A 21017-nucleotide genomic window follows, 5' to 3' on the forward strand; every position below is an offset into this window, starting at 1 on the left:
GGAGCTATGAGATTTTTTGAATGTAGATACTATTTCCCTCCCCCATTTACTTCTCTTCAGCTATTCTATGTTCATACCATCAAACATTTATTCATTTATTCATTTATTCATCCATTTATTCATTTATTTATTCAACGAGCATCTATATATCACTTCAGATTTTATAATTTGTTCCTACACACTAAATGTACGGAGATGAAACACAGACACTTGCCTGCTTGTTTGCTTGGCGTTGAAGGAAGGGTCACTAAGAGATCTGGTTTTATTCCCTTTATGTGCCATGTTTTTTAGTAGTAATGTGCTCAATTTACAGGGTTATGCAAATATAAAAAAGGAAGGAGATTTTAAAATAGGAAATTTTGAACAGGAATTTTACCCCCCAAAATTGCCTCTATTTTTTAATGCAAGTGATTTACAAATAGTTTAATGTGATGACTGTCAGGTAAATTCCATTACTTCTTTGTAGTGAAAAGAGTTTCCTTGGAGACTGGCAAAATGCAGGCTGGGAGACAGGTTTTTAGACTGATGAAAAGCCATCTTCTATTTCAAGAATAGCATGTGGTCTCCTCATTCCAATAAATAACTAGTTAATATAAAGAAGAGACAAGAAGATGATAGATAGTTGGATAGAGAGAGAATTGTTTTCAGAAATTTCTAACCAGAGATCCAAGTAGACACCTTTCCATTTTCTGTGCTCCAATGAATCACTTTTCATTATGTAGAACATGAAGGTGCATCTCTCAGAGCTCTCTCCAAGTGAACCTGCCATCAGAAGCATGGGAGCAGGCAGCCTGCAGCTCCTGTGCCTGCAGATATGCCACAGATTTATGTCTCAGCCATGTCCTACCCAGGACGGGGGTGGGTGATGGGGGTGGGCAGTCTATCTATTACTAACTGAGCATAGCAGGGAGACTAGAGCTGACAGTTCCTGCCCAGTGCAGCTTCTCTGACAGGCGGTCTCTGTCTGGGACCCTTGTCAACCTGGCCAGGACTCTGAGAGCTGTGCAGCAATGAGACTTCCTATTAGCCATCCACTCATCCCTCTCTCCTTTTGCAAGAGCCATGTCTGCACCGCGGCTGAGAGTCTGCTGTGCCCGTTCCTACTCACCTGCCCCACTTTACTGAAAACCCCAGGAGATAGCAAAGGAGTGTTTACAAAAAGATAATATTAATAATGATCAATATCATCCTCACTAGTTTCTAAGTCCTCTGTTTGTCAGTTCCATCTTTCACTTCAAAATTCTGAGCAACAAAGAATCCCATCCCTACCCTACCCATCTTAGGAGCAGAGAGAGAAACTCATCCACAGCCCAGCATTGTGGGTATGACATGAGTACTGCTTCCTAAGGCGGGGGGGGGGGGGGCAGTATCTGGATGATGGACAGTGACTGTATCCATTACAGCTTCTCTTGAATTTGGGGGAGGGGGGAGGATCTTTAAGAACAGGAATTTTCTGTTGTCTAGTAGGAACTTTGCAAAGAAGCAAAGATGACTAATATCTCTAAACAAAGAATGAGTTTTGAAAGCCTATTCATGTTTCTGCTTCTTCCCCTTATCATACTTACATGAACCATATTTTGTCATGAAATGACCAAAATCTTGTAGGAATTAGGAGGCACTTGTTATGCTCTAGGGACAGACCGTGGATTGAGTTGTGCCCTCCAAAAATTTATATTTTGAAGCCCTAGTCCTCCATATGACTGACTGTATTGGGAATGGGGCCTTTCAAGGAGGGTTTAAGATTAGAGGAAGTCATCAGGGAGGGGCCCTAACCCAATAGGGTGGTGTCTTACAAGAAGAGTCAAAAATATCAGAACTCCTGCTTTCTCTTCACCACAGAGGGACACTGCAAGAAGGCAGCCACCTATGAGCCTGGAAAAGATGCCTCAGAGTAAAATATACCGTGCCCAGCACTTTAACCTTGGACTTGTCAGCCTCCAGAATTATGAGAAATAAATTTCTGCTGTTTAAGAAACCCAGTCTATGGTACTTTGTTATGGTGGCCCTAGCTGACTAATACTGATATTGAGGACAATTATTAAAGCCATCTCTTTTCAAGTATTGTCATAGGGCAGATGACCCAGCGTCTCCTGATACAGCAATAAAAGAAAAAGATACCTTTAAAGGAAAAAGCATTAATTCTCTGCCTTTGGTTAATTTCCCATTAGATAATTTTTACTGTTGTTATATATTATTTAAAATATATAACTAAGGGGCATTTTTCTTAGATTGATTCAGAAATATCTACAAAGTCTGTCAGAGCCCAAAGAGGGCAGTGGGGCTGAGGGAGGGACATGTAATGACGAGAGAAAGAGCTATACAGAAGAAAAGGACACCTGTAGAAAGTCCTCTAATTACCTGTTTATTTTCTTTTTAATATAAAAAGTCAGAAAATGTTGAAGAAAAGTGCAAAGTTGAATGAAATTCCCCCACCCTTCCCGACATTTTCTCTTACAGTCAATTAAAGCCATGATTTGATTGCCCAAAAAGCAAGGTCCTGTTTGGACTGTCTCCTGAAGTAAGCTGAAATGGTTTCTTAGAGCGCTGCAAATAGAAAGGCTGAATGACAGCTGCGGATCCAACTGTTGGAAAGTCAAGTAAGGCACACTAAATGCAGGCTGGGGGTCAGACTCCTCCAGGGGACTTCAGTAAGCATGTTCGCTGGGACTGCCTTTCCCAAAGGGCGCTCTGCCTAGCCCTCGGGTTTCCTAGAGACATCTCAGGGCACTCCTGGGGGACACGGGAACCCTGTCCGCACCTGAAGTTCCCCTCTCAGCCCCTTTCTGTTTCTCTGAATTGTTCTAAAACAAAATGTGGTAAGCAGTTGAATGGCTCCCCAAAGATGCCCACCCCCTAGCCCCCAGATCCTGTGAATATGGCAACTTACATGACAAAAGGGACTTTGCTGGTGTAAGGATTTGGGGACAAGGAGATTATCTTGGAAAATGTAGTCACAAAGGTCCTTACTAGGGGAAAGGGGAAGCAGGAAACTCCGAGTCAGGGGAGGAGCCATGATAGCAGACAGGAGGCCCAGTGATGGGGAAGGGGCCTGAGCCAGGGGCCGGAACCACCTCTGGGAGCTGGAAAGGGAAGAAAGCACCTCTCCCAGAGCCTCAGGAAGGAATGGAGCCCTACCGGCACTTCGACTTTGTCCAGCGAAACCCATTTTGGTTCCGACCTGCACTTCAGACTTGACCCTCACAGCTGTATGATAACGAATATGGGTCGTTTTAAGTCTCTGAGTTTGGGGTAATTTATTATAGCAGCAACAGGAAACTAATTCCCTAACATACAACACAAGTATTTCTCCAACTCTGGTGTGCATGAGTTTTATCTGGGATGTTTGTCAAATATTAGTTTCCAGACCTCTCTTCCCCGAAACTCTGATGTGGACTGTCTGCTGGTAAGCCCTAAGAATCTGCATTTCTAATGAATGCATCACCCCACGTCCCCCCAGTGATTCTGATTTCGAGCTTTTCTGGCCTGGATTCTGAATGGAGCCTACACTGAGGATTGTGCAACAGCATCCATATCTGGGTTTTTTCCTGGCCAACTTTTCATCTCAGCCATTACTTATAGAGGGCTATCTCCCCACCTGCCAGACACACCTTTTCAATTATTCTGAGGCTCATAAACCATCTTCTAAATCATCTAGCTCCTTCGTATTCCCTCCTTCTTTCTCTGGCTGGCCTTATCCTTATCAGTTCTTCAGTTTGCTGTCACTTCTAGAACAAAGTAAATGACAACCTATCTCCACTCCAAATTTCTCAAACCATACCTGGAGCATTCAGCTTACTCCCCGGGTAGAGAAGGGGTTGAGATCACAGTGCATAAAGGGGGTTATAATGTACAGTGAAGAACATAAACTCTGAAACCAGTAAAGAAATTAGTTCAAATTCTGCCTTGGCCAACTCCTAGATATGCACCTTGGGAAAACTACTCAACCCCTCTTACCCTTGATTTTCTTATCTATAAAATGAAAACAACAATACCTAACTCAGATTACTGTGGATAGTAAAGGTAATGCTTATAAGATACCGGCACCTATGAAAAGCTCAACACGGTGGCTTTTTCATTATTATTCATATCAGCGCACTATTAGCATATTCAGGGCTGAGGGATTTAGGATGTCTAGACTCAGAATCACATCATATAAGAACTCGTATTATCCTGAGTATTTGACATGTAGAAACACGCAGGACACAGGATAGTTGCCTTCAAATATATGGGGAAAATGGATTACAGAATTGTATATATTTTGTCTCTCCACTGAGGACAGAGTAAAAGTCAACAGGATATTTCTTCTCAGCACGAAAATAATTGTGTGACCAGTAGTGCTGTGTGGAAATAGGAGGGACTCTCTTGACAGGTAGTGAGTCCTCCATGACTTAAGGGATTCAAGGAGATCTTGGCTAGCCTTTCGGTGGGAATGTATTATAAAAGATTCAAGCAGGGGATGCACTATTGGACATTATGGCATTTAAAATACCTTCTAAGATTGAAATTCTGGGAGACAGGAGGAAATTTTTAAAAGGTGAAAGAAAAAGCAATCAATTTGGCTACCTGAAAGCAATTCTTCAGGGAGAGAGGCCTGAATATGTTTATGGCATTAGTAAAACTAAGGATTGGGAACTGAAACATTCTGCACCTTCCATTTACCGTGGCTCTGAAACACGCCATTTTCTCAGCGACAGTCCTGCAATGCCAAATTCATTATGTAAAACCTGAGTTAGTGAAGAGACTGGGAGAGGCTCTTTGAAGTGTGAACTCCATGGCAAAGCCCATTACCTGAAAGTATGTTTACTTAAAGGAAGTTAAAACAGGTAAACCATCTTCTCTCCAGCTTAGAGATAATAAAAATGGATATAGAGAATGATAACAAGTATCTAAGGATTTGCAAAATGTCAGGACCAGTGAACTACTGAATTTTAAGGAACTACTGAGTTTAAAGGAAGTACAAATGTTTTAAAACATACAAATGTTTTAAAGTTTTAGTAAAGATTAGCAGATTTCTCTCTCACTAGATTGCTTTTCTCTTCTCTCTCTCTCTCTCTCTCCCTCATAATGATTCATGAACATCTCATGGAAAGAGAAACAATAAATTAGCCATCTCTTAATTGAAAAAAATTATAGTAGGCATTTGGGAAAACATTATGCATGAGGAAAATTCAACAGCAGCTTCTAAAACAAACTTGGTTATCCATGCATGCATATGCTCCTGCATGTAACACACACACATGCACACACTACAGACTAGTGTTAACAGGCTAAGAACTATAAGACTAGCCAACTTACCTGTTAGTTTTAGGCCCATTTCAATGCTGAAATGGACTTTCACTACGTAATTCAGATCACTTTTGTAAAAACAGCATTGCGCAGTTTGCAAAGGGCTTTCATAAGTATCTTACTCTACCTCACTCCAGCTCCCGTGGAAACACTCGGGGAAAGAGATCTGAGGATTGGGTGTATTCTTTGTACCACACACGGCATCTCCGACCAACACACATTACCACAGAGAAGACATTCAAAGTTTAATCACCCAGAGATGCTGATGACTTTTTCGTTTCAGATAACGATTATATCTAAGTGCTTAGATATATTCATTAAAAGGCATTTGACGGGTCATGAATCCAGACATTTAGCAATAGCCATTCGAGGGCTTTTCTATCACTCAGGAATGTATATGGATGGTACTTTCAAAGGAAGAATGTGATTCTTAGCAGGTTCTATGTAAGCAAATGAGAATGACTCCAGTGTTGTGTTTTGGTGATAAGTTATCCATTTAGTTTCTAAAAGCCTTTAAAAAGAATGTGTATGCAATCAACATGAAATAAAAATCTATTATTCCCTGATTCTATCAGCAAATGGTACTATAAATAACACCTAATTAAAGGACCTAAACAAAGCCCTCTGGCCAGGAAATGGTGGAGCTGGGCCCCAAATCATCTGAATTCTATTTAGGAGATTAGATTGAAACCAATTTAATCCTTAAACACAGGGACTAACGTTAGACTTTAACAGAGATAACAAGATACTGTGATAAATGGCATCCAAGGTGACCACCGGAAAAGTCTGAGACTCATTCAATCTGCTGCTTTTCCGAGGAAATCACCAAAGCCACAAGCTGGCTCCATCGGAGCGGTGTTTGATTTGACTCGTGACTGAACCTGTGAAGCCGAACAGCATCATTAATGGCACTTGGGAAGGATCTGACTGCCCACACTTCCCGCCCAGTCCCCCGCCCCACCCCCAGATGCTCCTGAACTACACTAACACCTGAACGGTATGCACATTTTTTCTCAAAAACGCTCTCCCTTTCAAGCTAGGATTTTGAAAGCCATACCATTAACCTTTACTACTAAGAAAAAGAATAATAATACCTAACATTTATTGAGCACATATCATGTATCAGAATCAAAATTCAGTACACCATGAAAAGAAAAGAATTTAAGATTTAGACAGGTTATCTTGGACGATAAAAAAGCAAACATGGCAAGGCATGGACCATGAAGACGAGAGCCATTTCCATTTTTTTTCAGGATTAAAGAAAAACCAGTACTGAAAGCAGCCCTGAACCGGGGAGAGCTGTGAGAAGCAGCCTCTCGTCGGAAGTAGCTGAGCGCCTGGAGGAGCCAGCCACACTCGGAAAGCAGGCTGCCTGCTAATAGTCACCATGCTCCAGAGCACCTTGTGTTTGTGTGAAGGACTTCACTACCCGGTGGTTCACACTGCAAAGCGTATACTTATCTCTCTGCAGCACACGCCAGCTCCTCGTGTGTTCCCGTCCCCTAACTCAGATGTCAGGAGAAAAGGGGGAGTCCAGGTTCAATAATACCTTGACGACAAACCACTATATTTAGGTAGAGATATAACCCTCTGTCTGTGTAAGTAGTGTCCGTGAGGCACAACGCTGCCTGCCTCATCTTTCTTTCTGCGCTTCCAAATCCCACCTCGTTTTGCATCCAGCGTGCTTTGTGCAAGCGCCAGTCCCCTCCAGTGCAGCCCTGATGTCAGTGATAAAGGGAAATACTCCCACTTGACCTGCCTCCCTTTCAGCATTCTCACTTCAAGTCTCCTTTGAACAAAGACTTTGTCTCTAATTCCCAGCTTGAGACCACTTTCTCACATGCCTCTGAGCCTGGTCTGGTCAAGCAGGTTTGATTTTGAAAGGCCACGCTTAGATTCCCTCCCTGGTGTAAATGACAGAGTCACGTCCCCACCAGGGTCCTCCAAAGAAGCTGCCCGCAGAGTGAGGAACAATTGGATCTCCATGTGTGTCTCATACCATTGGTGGCCATTGTTTAAATAAACATTACTTTGTATCGCTTTTTTAAAAAATTCAATACATGTTGATGCCTGGTTAAAAGGAAAGAAAATTGCAGTATTAAAAGACTAGTATTTTCAGAGTCTTGTGATGTAAATTGCTAATTTAAAACCCCAAATATTGTTCAAGTGTCTTTATTTAATAGCAGGTGATTGCAAGCTGTAATTTGCAAGCTGTAGATGCAGATGGTAATGTTTTCCCTCCCTTTCAGCAGTGCGGGTACAGTATTTACTGCAGATCTAGGCAGACACAGAACAGCGAACTGTGAAGAAAACACTCTGGAAGAAGAGGAACCACAGTTTGTAAGATGAGGATGTGGCTTTTGAGAGGCTCACACGTCTCAGCCGAGGCAAGATCCTCTGCTCCTGAGCCTCGACAAAGAAGCTGACGGTCCTGTTCTCGTCTGCCAGGTTCCCGCTAAGGTTAAAACACGTGAGTGAAGAGCGATATTGAATGTAGCCTCATTTATTTATTCTTTGGCTGGAGAGAACCCAAGGAAGAGAGGGAATGCAGGGATAGGGCTGCCAGAAAAAAAATGCAGAGTACTCTGTTACATTTAAAGTTCAGCTAAACAACAAATAATTTGTTAGTGCAAGTATCTCTCAAAGTGTTTGGAAAAATCTAATGCTAATAAATCATTTGTCATGAGTCTGAAATTCACATTGAGCCAATAGGAGTCCTATATTTTTATACACTAAGCCTTTCAACCCAGGGTGGGGAGAAAGAGTAAATGAATAACAATGTCATGTTCAGGCAAACGAGATGGTACTTGACATAGACTGAGCCCTGTGCTAGGGACTTGCCTTCTGCTCCCCCATGTACTCAGGGCAACAATTTGCCAGGGAGATACTATTGTTCACCCTGTTTTCACAGAGGCATCCCTGTGGCTCTGACACCTTTGCTGACTTTCCCAGGATAGTGGTTTGCAGCGAGCCTCTATTGGGTGACCAGGGTCTCTGTGGCTTCGAAGCCTGAGTTCTCTCCATGAGATGATGTTGAGGCCCCACGCTGGTTAATTACCTTTCTTGACAGTTAGAGAACCTAAAGAAATCCAGTGTCCTGCTCCAGCTCCAGGGGGCCTCCCAACTCCCCCACCCCTGCAAAAATCACACCAACAAACCCTTCTGTTGTCACCAAATATCTCCTTTCCCCCATCCTCACCCCAATGGCAAGTAAAAGGATTATAGTTGTCCCTGGGACAATGCAGGAGTTAGGAGTGCTAATCCCCACCCACACACAGTCAAAAACCCTTGTGTAACTCCCCAAAAATTTAACTACTGATAACCTGCTGTTGACCTGAAGCCTTATGATACCATGAACAGTCAATTAACATATATTTTGTATATGGCTCTATATTATATGCATTATAGATTGTATCCTTACAGTAAACCAGAGAAAAGAAGCATTATTAGGAAAATCATGAGGAAGAGAAAATACATTTAGAGTATACTCCATATTTATTGAAAAGAATCCACGTGGACCTGTGTGATTCAAACCTGTGTTGTTCAGGGTGAGGTCAACTGCATTTATTTGCTTTTATTTTTATTTAATTCTGAAGAGGAATTATAGCTCTTTCCTTGTTCATATTTCCAAGTAAACTCCTGATTATTACTGAATTATTTATTTTTATTGTAGCCTATTACCAAGAGACCTGGGGAGGCTGGCCTTCTCGGAGCACTCGGCCTTCTGCCACCCATGCAGCGTTTGGGAAGCGCTGACACAGGACCCCAGCAGAAGCAGGGAGAAGCGGGTTGTCCATAGTTTTCTCAGTGGTCATGCCTCCCTTCCTTCCTGTTGCCAGAGTCTGAATTGGTTCTGTGGCCCCTCCCTGTGACTCGGTAGCAACTCCTAACTGGGTTCCAGTGTTTCTCAAGCCAGATTTTATTGTTATTTGGGTATGATAATTCTTCGTCCTTGGAGACCGACCTGAATATTGCAGGACATTTCTTAGTCCTGGGCCCTGGGTCCTAAATACTCACACAAGCATTTGATCACTTTGTAAACCAAGAATATCCTCGCACATGTCCGTGTCCTCCCACCGCGGGAGGGGCAGCTTGCCCAGTTGACAGCTGCAGGGCAGTCGGGGTTGTCCTGTCATCTTGAGAGTCACTGGTTTAGTGGACAGGGTCACCCAGTTCTGACCAATGAGACATGAGGTAGAGTTTGCTGGGGGCTTCTGAGAAAGGTTTCCTTATACTGTAAAAGAGATCCAAGGGCCCTGATTTGCGTGGCTCAGTGGGTTGGACATCATCCACAAACTGAAAAGTCGCCAGTTCAATTCCCAGTCAGGGCACATGCCTAGGTTGTAGGCCAGGTCCCGGGGTTGGGGTCGTGTGAGAAGCAACCAGTTGATTTTCTCTTATGCATCAATATTCTCTCCCTCCCTTTCTCTCTCCCTTCTCCTCTCTAAAAATAAATAAATAAAATCTTTAAAAAATAGAGACCCATGGAAGGAAGAGTTCATCTTCCACTACTAGATGTGCTTATGTCTGTCTGTGATGTCTAGAGCTATGACAGCCATTTTTCACTCATGGGAGCAAAGATGGAGAGTGAAAAATGGCAGCGTGCGAAGAGGGAAAAATTCAGGGCCTGTGATGGTATCACTGAGCTGCAAATTAGCAAACCCTGGCACTTTTCTACCTCAAGTTTCCTATTAGGAGGGAATAGGAAAGTAGTTTTAGCCTTTTGGTTAAAACTACGGAGCTGGGAACACATAAGCCACGTACAGCTTAGAGTGCCCTTGTCTCATGATACAAGGACATCAGCCTTCTAAAGAGAGGACAAGGAAGAACCCCGGACAGGGGTAAGGAACAGGTTCTCAGAATGGAGTCATAGCCCTAATGTTATCACTGGATAACTCTGTGACCTTGAGTAAGGCACATAACCTCAGCCTTAGATTTCTGACCGAAAAAGCATCAGGATTAGATTTACAAAAGTTGTCAGTTCACATCCTGTGGGCTACCCTGAACCCTCACGTGTGCTGATTTTTGTGGGCACACGTGCCTAGTAGCTGGGTGGTTCTGCCACATATACTACCCAATCCCACTGTGTGATGACATCCTGGCCTCGTCACTCATCTCACCGGCCTATTTCCTGGGTCATTCAAGGTCAGGGCCCCCCATGTAAACCCACTCCTTCCTGTCCTATGCAATGCTGATACTGTGTTATATGGCTTCGATAGAAATGTCATTTGGGTCAATAATCAGCCTCAGAGTCTCTGCTGTTTCTACAGCCCTTTTCTCTGCACTGAATGAATTTTATTCTCATTAAAATACCAAAGACCAATTCTGAGACATCCACAGTAAAAATTAGCAGTTTTCACTTTCAGGAAGCATCTAGTATATCTTTTAAATACAGAATGCATAAATGCTAACCTTGCACATTCCATTCCACCCTGTTCAACTTCTTATTAATGTTTATTTCCAGAAAAATAAAAATTACTTTCCCTCATCTACTTAAGGGGTATTATATAAAGCACTTAAATCTCGTATTCTCTAGTGCCATCTAGGGGATTTCAGGCCAAGAAAAAGAAATCATCGGCTCAGCTGAAAGAGAAAAACAAGCACTGAGAAGTCAGCTGTGACTCGCAGAGTAATTTCTTATACATATGCGACAGTGTTTGGGTAATCTTTTATTTTACAGTTGGGATAGCCGAGCAAGGTCACACATGGTGCCGCAGCTGGGGAATGCATAAATGAGTACAAAGTATGACATTGCGCCCATGCTTTGTAGCCTAATACTTCACAAACATAACCTTGAGAGAAAATTCCACATGTAAATCAATGCCTCCTTCTAAAACCAAATCAAGCAGGATTTGTTAATATTTCTTAAATGTGCTGTCTGCATACCCAGTGCCTACATATTAATCATGTACATGTAAGAATTCCAGCAAGTGCCCTTTGAAGCTGCAGAGAGTGGCTGGCACTTGCAAGGACCTTGCCTCCATCCCCAGCCGAGCGCAAGGCCTAACAGGGAGAAGACACTTCCAAGTATCCGTTTACCGAACTGAGCTCAGGAGCCTCTAGTTGTTGTTGCTTGGCAATGTGTAATAACCAGTGTCCACCTTTTTCTACTGAACTGTGTGTGACCCAGTTGCAGTGGTCTGTGTTAATCTGAATAAGCCATTTCTGGGCAGATTTCCTCGTATGATTACTTAGTGCCAGGCACGGTTCCCACAGGTCACTGCATTTAATCCTTCTCTCCCAGTCTCTGATTCCTACAGCTAGTTAACACCCCTTACACAAACAAGAAAACTGAAGCAAAGATGGGGTAGAATTTCTTCTCCAAGGTAACCAGTAAGAAGTGCATAAACAGATTATGCTTCCTCCTCCAGCTTTCTACACTAAAGTGGCATTTCCATTAGTGTTTAAATATGGCTACTAAGTGTCTTACAAACTGTTTCAACCTGGGAGGAAATGTACATTAGGCTGAACCACATGAAATTCCTGAAAGTCAACTTTTTTGATCTACAAAAGGAGCACTTACAGGAGATTCAACACAGTATCTTCCCAAATTCAAGGCTACTTCCTAAAGGCTGGTGAAAGGAAGATGTGGCTTTTGTTATGTACCTTTTCATTTCCCTTGTGTTTTTCATGGTCTCTTAGCTACTGCAGACAACAACTAATTAAACTGGATTATCTCCAAAAGATGCAAATTCCTCACATATACTAATGTGCCAGTCAGGGCCAAGGTTCCTAAACATCACCTGTAGGATGTACCGAACCTGTTTATCCCACAAGTATTTTGTAATAGTAGGCACCAGCGAGACGGTTCCAACACCATTTGTTCAAAGCCACCTTGTTCATGGCTGGTTTGAATAACTTCTCCCCCAGTTGGGTCAGTTTTCTAGCAACGGTCAGAGTGCCAGAATTAATACGGGAGGTTGATGGAGTGGTCAGAAATGGGTGATAGGTGGGGAGATATTTTAGAATGTATCTAATACTGAGTCACAGAACAGTATTATTTTACAAAAATAAAAGGCACTGGGTGTTTAACAACTGCTCTCAAGCAGCCCTGATGTAACCTTCAATGGACCTTATAAAGGCCATGTACCCAAAAGTAAAGATCATCAAGGCTTATTGGTTCTCAATCCAATAAAGCTAATGACTTTTGCTTAATATGCAGTCAAAGTCTCATCTGTTTTAAACAAAGATTTTATAATTTAGTCATAGTGTGTCTCACAGTATTTTCTCTCCATTTTTGCCTTTCTTATATAAAAAAGGCAAACAGATTACTGTATGAGTGTATAAATCTTCATTTTTTCCTTTGCTCAACCTCTAAGGAAACATTTTACAGAGTTGTCAAAAAAAAGGGGGTTAGGGACAGGAAAATAATAGGACCCACAGAAATGACTGTGAAGCATTTCACGGAAAACCAAAGGACAGGAAAGAAAACAAAAGTTGGCACATGGGCAGATGCCGTGGGACCCAGTGGGAGAACGAGGACAGTGTGGGGAAAGAGTTTAAGAACGACTGTCATGGATGATGAAGTACAGCTCCTCTGACATTATTAAAAATATCAAATAAAATTATAATTATTTTTACTACTTCAGAATGCTGGATTATAGTCATTTAACCATGAACCTGCATGAGACTGGGCTATGTGATGGCCCCAGGATTTATTCGGCTTATGCTAATATGGTTTTCAATAAGATGAGCAATGTAAATGGTTTTATGTGGAATTAGCCTGCCCTGCCTCCTCTAGGCCCTGGTCGTTACTGCCAGCTCTACACACCATGTCTCCAATGTACCTCTGCTTCCGATACTCCTCACCCCCCCATTTCCTCACAGTATCAACTCTAATTAACTCCAAATGAGAGGAGGGTTGTAGGAGTCAAATGGACAGAGTCACATAACAATTGAGATTCAGAATCTACCCAACGGAAGGTACCCACCACTTAACAGAAGTTCAATATGTTTACAAGCCACCAAGATGCTCAATAAACCCCAAATCCCAGAGTTCCCTCTTCAAACTCGTGAAATCCAGACATTCGGCAGTTGAAGGCCCAGTGATTTTTTTTGACTGTCTCATTCTTACACTAATGAGGTTCTCTTTGTTGATTTCTTTTCTGATGTGCTTTTTTTCATCTGTTTTCTGTTGAGATATCAAGAGAGTCACTGAAGATAATGTGAAGACCTCATTTTAACTCTTCACAACATCTTACATCATTTGATTATCATAATATGCATTACTGTTCTTGGAAAGCAATGGACTTTCCCAAGCCCCGATTTTACCAGTCTATAAAATGAAGCTATCCCAACATCCCCTCTTCCAGGGTGGTTTATTACATCATACTGACCATAGAAGACTTATTACATGTTAGGCATTTAGGCATTGTGTTTAGCTTATACTATCATGTTCCATACATTTTGACATAAGATGTTGAGTAGTGACATCAGATATATTGAAAAGTGCATCGGCATTAGGTATTGGAATTAAAATACCTAGATTGGTTCTACTTCTAGCTTATCTATCACTACTAGTTTCTGACTCTGTGATCCTAAATACGTAACTTTTTTGAGCTTCATTAATTCTTCAGTAAATGGAATATAAAACAATTATGTTAGTAAAGGTAGGATAGTGACTGAAACAAACACGTCAAAATGTCAGTGGCTCCACACAATGTGAGGTTATTTCTTGTTGACATAACGGTTTGGTATGGGTGTTTCCCTGCAGCCTTCCACACCGTGATTCAAGGACTTGGGTTCCCTTTATCTTGTGGATCTCTCATCCCTTTACTGTCTGTAAAGGGGCCAGAAAGCAGATATGCTGGGCTCTATAGGCCTTATGGTATAACTACTCAACTCTGACTTTGTAGGACAAAAGCAACCATTGACAATATGTAAGCAAATGCATGTGGTTGAGTTTCAATAAAACTTTATATATAAAAACAGTGGCAGGCCAGTTTTGACATACTGGCCATAGTTTTCTAACCCCTGCTCTAGATTACTGAAGTCCTCTTCTGGATTCTTTGCAACCAAATGTTAATGGGGGAAAATCAGAGTAGGAGGAATAAGCAGGAGTTTTCAATGGGCCAAGGCTTAAAGATAGCATATATCACTTCATTTTTTTAAATTTTTAATCATTTTTTATTGTTATTCTATTACAGTTGTCCCAATTTTTCCCCCTTCGCCCTCCTCTGCCCATCCCAACCCCCCACTCCCACAGTTAATTCCTATACTGTTGTCCATGTCCATGGGTCATTCATACATGTTCTTTGACTAATTCCTTCCCCTTCTTCCCACTATTATCCCCCTTCTCCCTCCCTTCTGGTCACTTCTGCCCATTTCATTGGCCAAAGCATGAGCATACCTGATCCAAGGAAGCCTGGGAAAAATCTTGTGTTTGCCCAGGAGGAAAAGAAAATCAGGTGTTATGAACTTATAATATTCCCTGCCAAAAATCCTTTTTTCAATGGTTGTGGAGAGGGTCATATGAGATAATGAATATGTAAAGCTACTTTGTAAATTATAATCTGCTATGCAAATGTAGAGTGGTATTTTTATTATAATTACTATATATAACGTCTCTATGAATACCTTGCCACCAGGGAGTGGTACTCCCCCCCTTAGAAAGAAGAGAGCATATAGATATAAAAAGCACTTAAGATTTTTGGATCAAGCAGACTCTGCAAATTATGCTTTATGAGCCAGGGCAATCAGAACCCGTGCTTCCAACTTGGCTGCCTTGAAATGCCCTAGAATGTCTTCTTCCTCCAGGGTAGTGACAAGGCTGGTATGCATAAAGACAATTATTGAAGCATTTCTCAGGTTATCTCAATAGTCAGATTATTTGCGGTAAAACTGAAATTTATTTATGATACCCTTGAATGCCAGAAACAATGAGTTGGAAGTATAAAAATGCAGCTATCCATAGTATAACTAATTAACTAGAAATCCATGATTAATATTCTCCTAGAGTAAAGTGCTGTGCTGGGGAGATAGAACACATCAGAAAGCATATAAGCCAAGATGAAAACAATTCTCAATGTGATCCCTTCAATCAGATTTTGAAGGTCTCACTTCTGAACCATTTAATGTTTGAGATCGGGTCACGCTATTTTTTTTAACAGCCTTTTCACAGAGGGCATGAGCAGCACGATTATCCCACTAATTTTAAAAAGGGTTCTCTTCTGCTTGGGTCTTTTAAACGATGGAATTAAACATGGAGAAAATGAAAATGCGGAAGATTAGAATTAATTATATCGGAAAGGGATAAAGCAGGGATGTTTCATTTATTTATTTAATTTTTAGCAAAGTGGCACATTGAAAGGCTTTCCTATGAGGCAATTAGCCATCCAACATTTGTTATTTCAAACAAAGCAAGTGAATCAGACACTGAACGGAGTGTATAAAGACCTCACAGAGGGTGGGAAGTGGAGTGCAGGGGCGTTTGTCAACCTCTGTATTGGCTAGTGGGGACGATGGTGACTTGCTGGGAGTGGTAGCCTGGGTAGTTGTATGTGTCTGCACATTGTATATAAATTCTCCACTTCTAAACAGCTGGTGCTCAATGGGGAGGGAATGCATAAGATCAAGTTTGTTCAAGCCAGTCCAAGTTTACGCCTACGCCCCAACATAATTATTAAGTGTCCTCTTTTGCTCTCCGTAGCATCCACAATTGGGACAGTACACTGTATGGACTCACTATCAGTGGGTATGAGTTCATGGCTTGATCGGCGTCTCTTAACAACCATGACCAAGAGGCTCAAAGCAGCAAAACACACAAAGAACTAGGATCTATGGCCCATAACTGACATACTGGCTGTTTGTAGCCATTTTTCTCCCTGAAACTGGGCAGGAAAACTCCTCCGCAATAAGAAAATGGCCAACCAGTGCTGATTTGTGAACTGCCTGAAAGAGGGGGTAAATGATCACTTGAGAATCTGTGGGAGCTTTGGTTACCATTGCTGAAAGTCTGAGCCCCAGCTCCCAAAATAACTTGTCCAAATTTATCAAACTCCAGTGCTCCTCCTCTTAATAAGTACAAACAATGCCTGTAACTATTTATTGATTAAATAATTTTCTTATATTTCCCCTTCTTTTAGAGGTCTTTGTTAATTATCTCATGATAGATTCTAAACTTTCGTAATCATAAGGATAAAATTTCATATGGTGTGAGGTCATAGGCAGCTTGAGCAACATGCAATCCCACACTGTCCAAGCTGTAACACCCAAAGAGAGCCAGTGGTTCACCTCAAAACCTTAGCTGGCTAGAAGCCTCTGAGGGCTCTATCCCAGTCCCTGACTCCTCACCTGGTATTCTTACACCCTATGCCCAAGTCACTACAAACAGCAAGAATAGTTGTCTCCTGCTGGTTTCCAGGTCCGGGCTTTGTTTGGCAGCATTAACACTGGAGAGGCGTTCCTTTCTCCATGAAATTTAGGAAACAGGAAATGAGTTTAGCATTCAACCAGAGAAATGACTGCTCACCTAAGCCTTGCTTTCTAATTTTAGGGATAATTAGAAAACTCTTGGTTCCATCTAAGGCAGCATCAATCAAGAGCAAGATATGGTTTTCCTTGTCTTACACTTTCTCAGAGCCCACCCTCTTCGATGATTGGCCAGAAAAATTCTCACTAACCTCCAAGTAAGGATTTAGCCACTTGTTCACTGTTGTATCACCAGGACCTGAGCTAGTATCTACCCCTGTAGCTGTTCTATACAAATTTGTAAATTAGTAAAGTAAGTTAATGAAAAAATGATGGCACTCACCAGGACAATATGCAGCCAAAATGTAAGTCTGTTGGACAATAAACGGCACGTGCCCTCCTCACTGCCAGGCATCCTGTTGAATTGAAGGACCATTGGGGTGCCTGGAACTGCCTTAGAAAGAGAGCCACGCTAAGCTAAGTAGGAAAGAGGTTTACATAAAAGTCACTGGCACTGCAGAAAGGAGGTCGTCCTTCCTGGACAATCACATTAGCATTGCAGAGGAACAGCATAGCAAAAAGATGCAAGAGGGAAATTGTTTCTTGGGGAGGACATCAGAAGTCGGGGTACACGAAAGTGAGGATGGATGCTGATGGCTGCAGGCAACAGAAATGTTAACTCAAACCGGCTTAAATATTACATTCGTATATTTTCTGACATAACTGGTCGACTAGGGTAGGTAGACTTTGAGGTTGGGGGATTCAGAGACTCAGCATGTCATCATGGGTCTGTGTTCCAATCGACTCTCATCTCTGCAGAATCCGCAGTATCGATGTGACCTCTGAATGGCAGCGCAAGAACAGAAGCGTGCGCCGCATCCAGACGGTAATGCCCACAGGACGGAGAGACACAATCACTCCCGATGGCGCTCTCTATATACTTTATTTATGTGTGTGTTGTTCATTTATTTTTGAAGAATGCATGCTCTTTATTACTATTAATGAGGCTTGTAATCCCCAGACTATAGTTTTCTCCCTGTACCTGAGCAAACATAATTCTTAGAGTCAGAGCCTGCAGCTCTCCTTTACCAGCATTTAAACTTTCCCAAGAAACTCTCAGAATCTTTTTGCCTCAAATCTCTTTGATTGGATTCTATGCCTTTTCCTAACACATCACTCACAAGGCAAATGAAAATCCTCTTGCTACCCTTATAGGAACGTGATCAGCTTATGCTAAGGCAGGCAGCTGCATGGGAATAGGTGAACACCCAAAAACAAATTACACTAGGGAGGGGGGCAAAGAGGGAACTGTGGTGTGGTCAACCATCAGACTCTAGAGTAAGACTATCGATGATTAATTAGCCACTTAGGAACTCTGTGACATATGAAGATTATAGTAATCCTAAGAGAAATACCTGACATAGGCATAGTGTTGAACAGTTTATAAACCCTTTCAAATCTCTGAAGCATGTAGATACAATTATCCCATATCCCGAGATAAGAAAATCAAGGTTCAACGGACTGATGACAGCCACATGTGGGCAGTCAAACAGCTCGTATATAATCGTCTGATTGCCTGAAATAAATATTCCAGGTCGCAGAGTTTCAAAAGAGAACTTCTAAGCAAATGCCCAATTCCCTATGAAGCTATAAGGTAAATGTATTTTGTTTATCACAACCACATTCTTTTTGGTACATCATGTATTCATGCATTTATTTAATAGTTTATAATGTGCAAGACAAAGTGCTAAGTACTTCGGTCTAAAAAGATGAAAAAAAAATTCTACCTATGCCCGCCCTCCTGAGCACACAACAGACCAGGGAAGATTGAAAGGTAAGCACTGACCATATCTCCTGATGCTAAGGTGTCATTACTGAAAAATATGTAAATGACATTGAGAGAGGGAAGGAGAGACAAAAGAAATGCAAAACTAAATGCATGCATTGCAAAATATAGATGCATTTCAGAACTGTTCTAACTGGGTGGAAGAAGAGACCATCAGCAGAGGACAGATCAGGGCATTTGGTGCATGTGGCAGGGCCCCGAACAGAGACCCACAGAGGTGAGCAGAGGCTCATGCTGCCTGCCACACAGCTCTGCCCAGAGGGCAATGTGACAGCCCCTCTTCACCAGGAAGCAGAAGTCAAGCGGATGCTAACAGAGCAGGAGTGGGGATGGGGGCATCTGTGCACCATGACCACTCCAGCTGCGAGTCTCAACACTAAACCAGCCTGGATGGAGACGGCAAACACGTCAGGTTCCCTGCCAGCTCCAGCTCTTGCTGCCACCAGTCTACTCCCCCTGTAGATATCAACCCCGTGCTGAGCTGGAAAGTAGTAGCCAGAAGAAACCCAGGAAAAAGAGCTGCACACGCAGACCTCCTTCCGGCCAACCAGGATGCCACTCTGGGGAGGAGGGAGGGGGAGATTCTTGCACGTCACCAAACATCAACTCTAAGGACACTAAGTTCGAAACCAGCAGAACTTTGAAGCCCAGGGTTGTTTTCTGACATTCCTTAGCCTATTTGGGCTGCTGTAACAGACTACCACAGACTGAGTGGCTTATAAATAACAAAAATGCATTTCTCACTCTTCTGGAGGCCAGATGAGCAAGATCGAGGTGCTAACAGATCCAGTGTCCAGTAAATGTTGGCTTCCTGCCTTGTAGAAGGCTGTCTTCCTTTTGTACCCTCACACAGTGGGGAGTAGAGAGTGAGCAGGTAAACTCTCATCTTATAAAGGCCCTAATCCCATTAAGGACTCCACCCTCCTGACCTTATCACCCGCACAGGCCTCACTTCCCAATACCATCACACTGGGAATTCAGATTTCAATATATATATTCTGAGGTGACTCACAGTCCATAATATGCCATGAGGGGCGGTGGAAGGGTTCATGACCTACAGTGAGTTCGATCACAGAAAGCTAAGTTGCGTGCACTCTAATTGTTCCCAGCAGTTGAGAAAAATCAGAGTAGTAACAGCTAATATTTGTTGAACCTTTGATTTTCCCCGAAATTAGGTTAATCATTTAAACAGATTGACAAATTTAATCCTCCTAAGTAGATAGGTACTACTGTTACTTATATTTCATAGATGAGAAAACAGAAGTAAAAATGCTGTGATATACATATGTGTGTGTGTGTGTGTGTGTGTGTATATATATATATATATATATATCAGAGTTAAAGGAAAAGAAGTTAAAAGCTATTTTATCCTATTTTTTTAATGAAGCAGGAAATGTCACCACAATGAGGGATGAGTACTAATACCACTTAATACCCCATGAAACACTATCCAGTTAAAAACATGTATTTCCCAGCCCACAGGGTCTGCCCATCTATACCAGGTGAGAACTGTGAGGTTCCCGGCAAACCTGGGATGGATATGTGGTCAATACCTGTGTTTCTTTATTCTAGGTGGAAGGTCCTTCTCTCCCAAAGATGCTATTCTGGATCCCAGCTTCCAGGCTTGTGAGTTATGTGATCTTAAAGCTATGTAAACTGGTTGATTTAATTTTCCTGTGCCTCCGTTTCCCTCTGTGCACAAAAGTATCAACACCACCGCCATTTCGGTGCTGTGGTAATGGCCAGGGACGAGGTATGCGGAACACTTTACACAAAATCTGGCACAAAGCAGGTTGTTATGTTCACATGCTCACAGCGTCACTCTCTCAGCTACCTGTTCAGTTAGGAAACAAAATGTTCCTCGTTGGCCCCATGAAAGCTACAGGCAGGAATTCCAACGTTTTCCCCTCACAAGACATTTGACTAGCAGCATCTTGAAAATCGAAGCACTTTTAAAGACACAAAGGAACAAATTTCTAATAGAAAGATATAAAATTTCCAACCATGATGGGTTTATTATCCCAGTTAAGATATTCCCTAAATCAAATCCCTTTCCTAAAACAAGGAAAACAGCATTTTACCTTTTTATTTATTTTCACCCTGTGTCTTTTCAGAAAGAGTGTGAGGTTGCTAAGAAACAAAGGCAGCAGATACAAGATCAGGAAAAAAAAAAAAAAAAAAAAAAAAAAGGAGCAGAAAATTGGAAATGAGAAAAGGAAATGAAATCAATTTGCTCTTCCAAAGGATCGCCCAGAACTCTGGGGCCTCAACGTCAGACCTGGATCTGAGCGTCTCATCAGCTAAAGCGTAAGTATTTGTATTGTTCCTAGGAATTTAGACTTTTTGTGCCTCGCATACATTTTTTATTTGTTCCCCCAGGCAATCAGTGAGGAAGGTATCACACTTTCTATTTTACAGGTAAGAAAACTGAGGCCTTGATAGAAAGCAAAACCATCAGACCTGGGTGTCTTAAGTC

At 42.0% G+C, this 21017-nt stretch overlaps 1 long non-coding RNA gene across 1 annotated transcript in view; it reads right to left on the reverse strand.

Moving 5' to 3' along the window:
* The window catches only part of LOC128780767 (uncharacterized), a 100765-nt gene extending 80597 nt beyond the window's left edge, over positions 1 to 20168 (reverse strand). The window contains exon 1 of the long non-coding RNA XR_008426769.1: positions 20095 to 20168. This is a non-coding gene — a long non-coding RNA (uncharacterized lncRNA). The remainder of the gene's footprint in view (positions 1 to 20094) is intronic.
* Between the last annotated feature and the right edge of the window lie 849 nt (positions 20169 to 21017).

This window comes from Desmodus rotundus, chromosome 4, assembly GCF_022682495.2.
Source record: "Desmodus rotundus isolate HL8 chromosome 4, HLdesRot8A.1, whole genome shotgun sequence".
Lineage (NCBI taxonomy): Eukaryota > Metazoa > Chordata > Mammalia > Chiroptera > Phyllostomidae > Desmodus > Desmodus rotundus.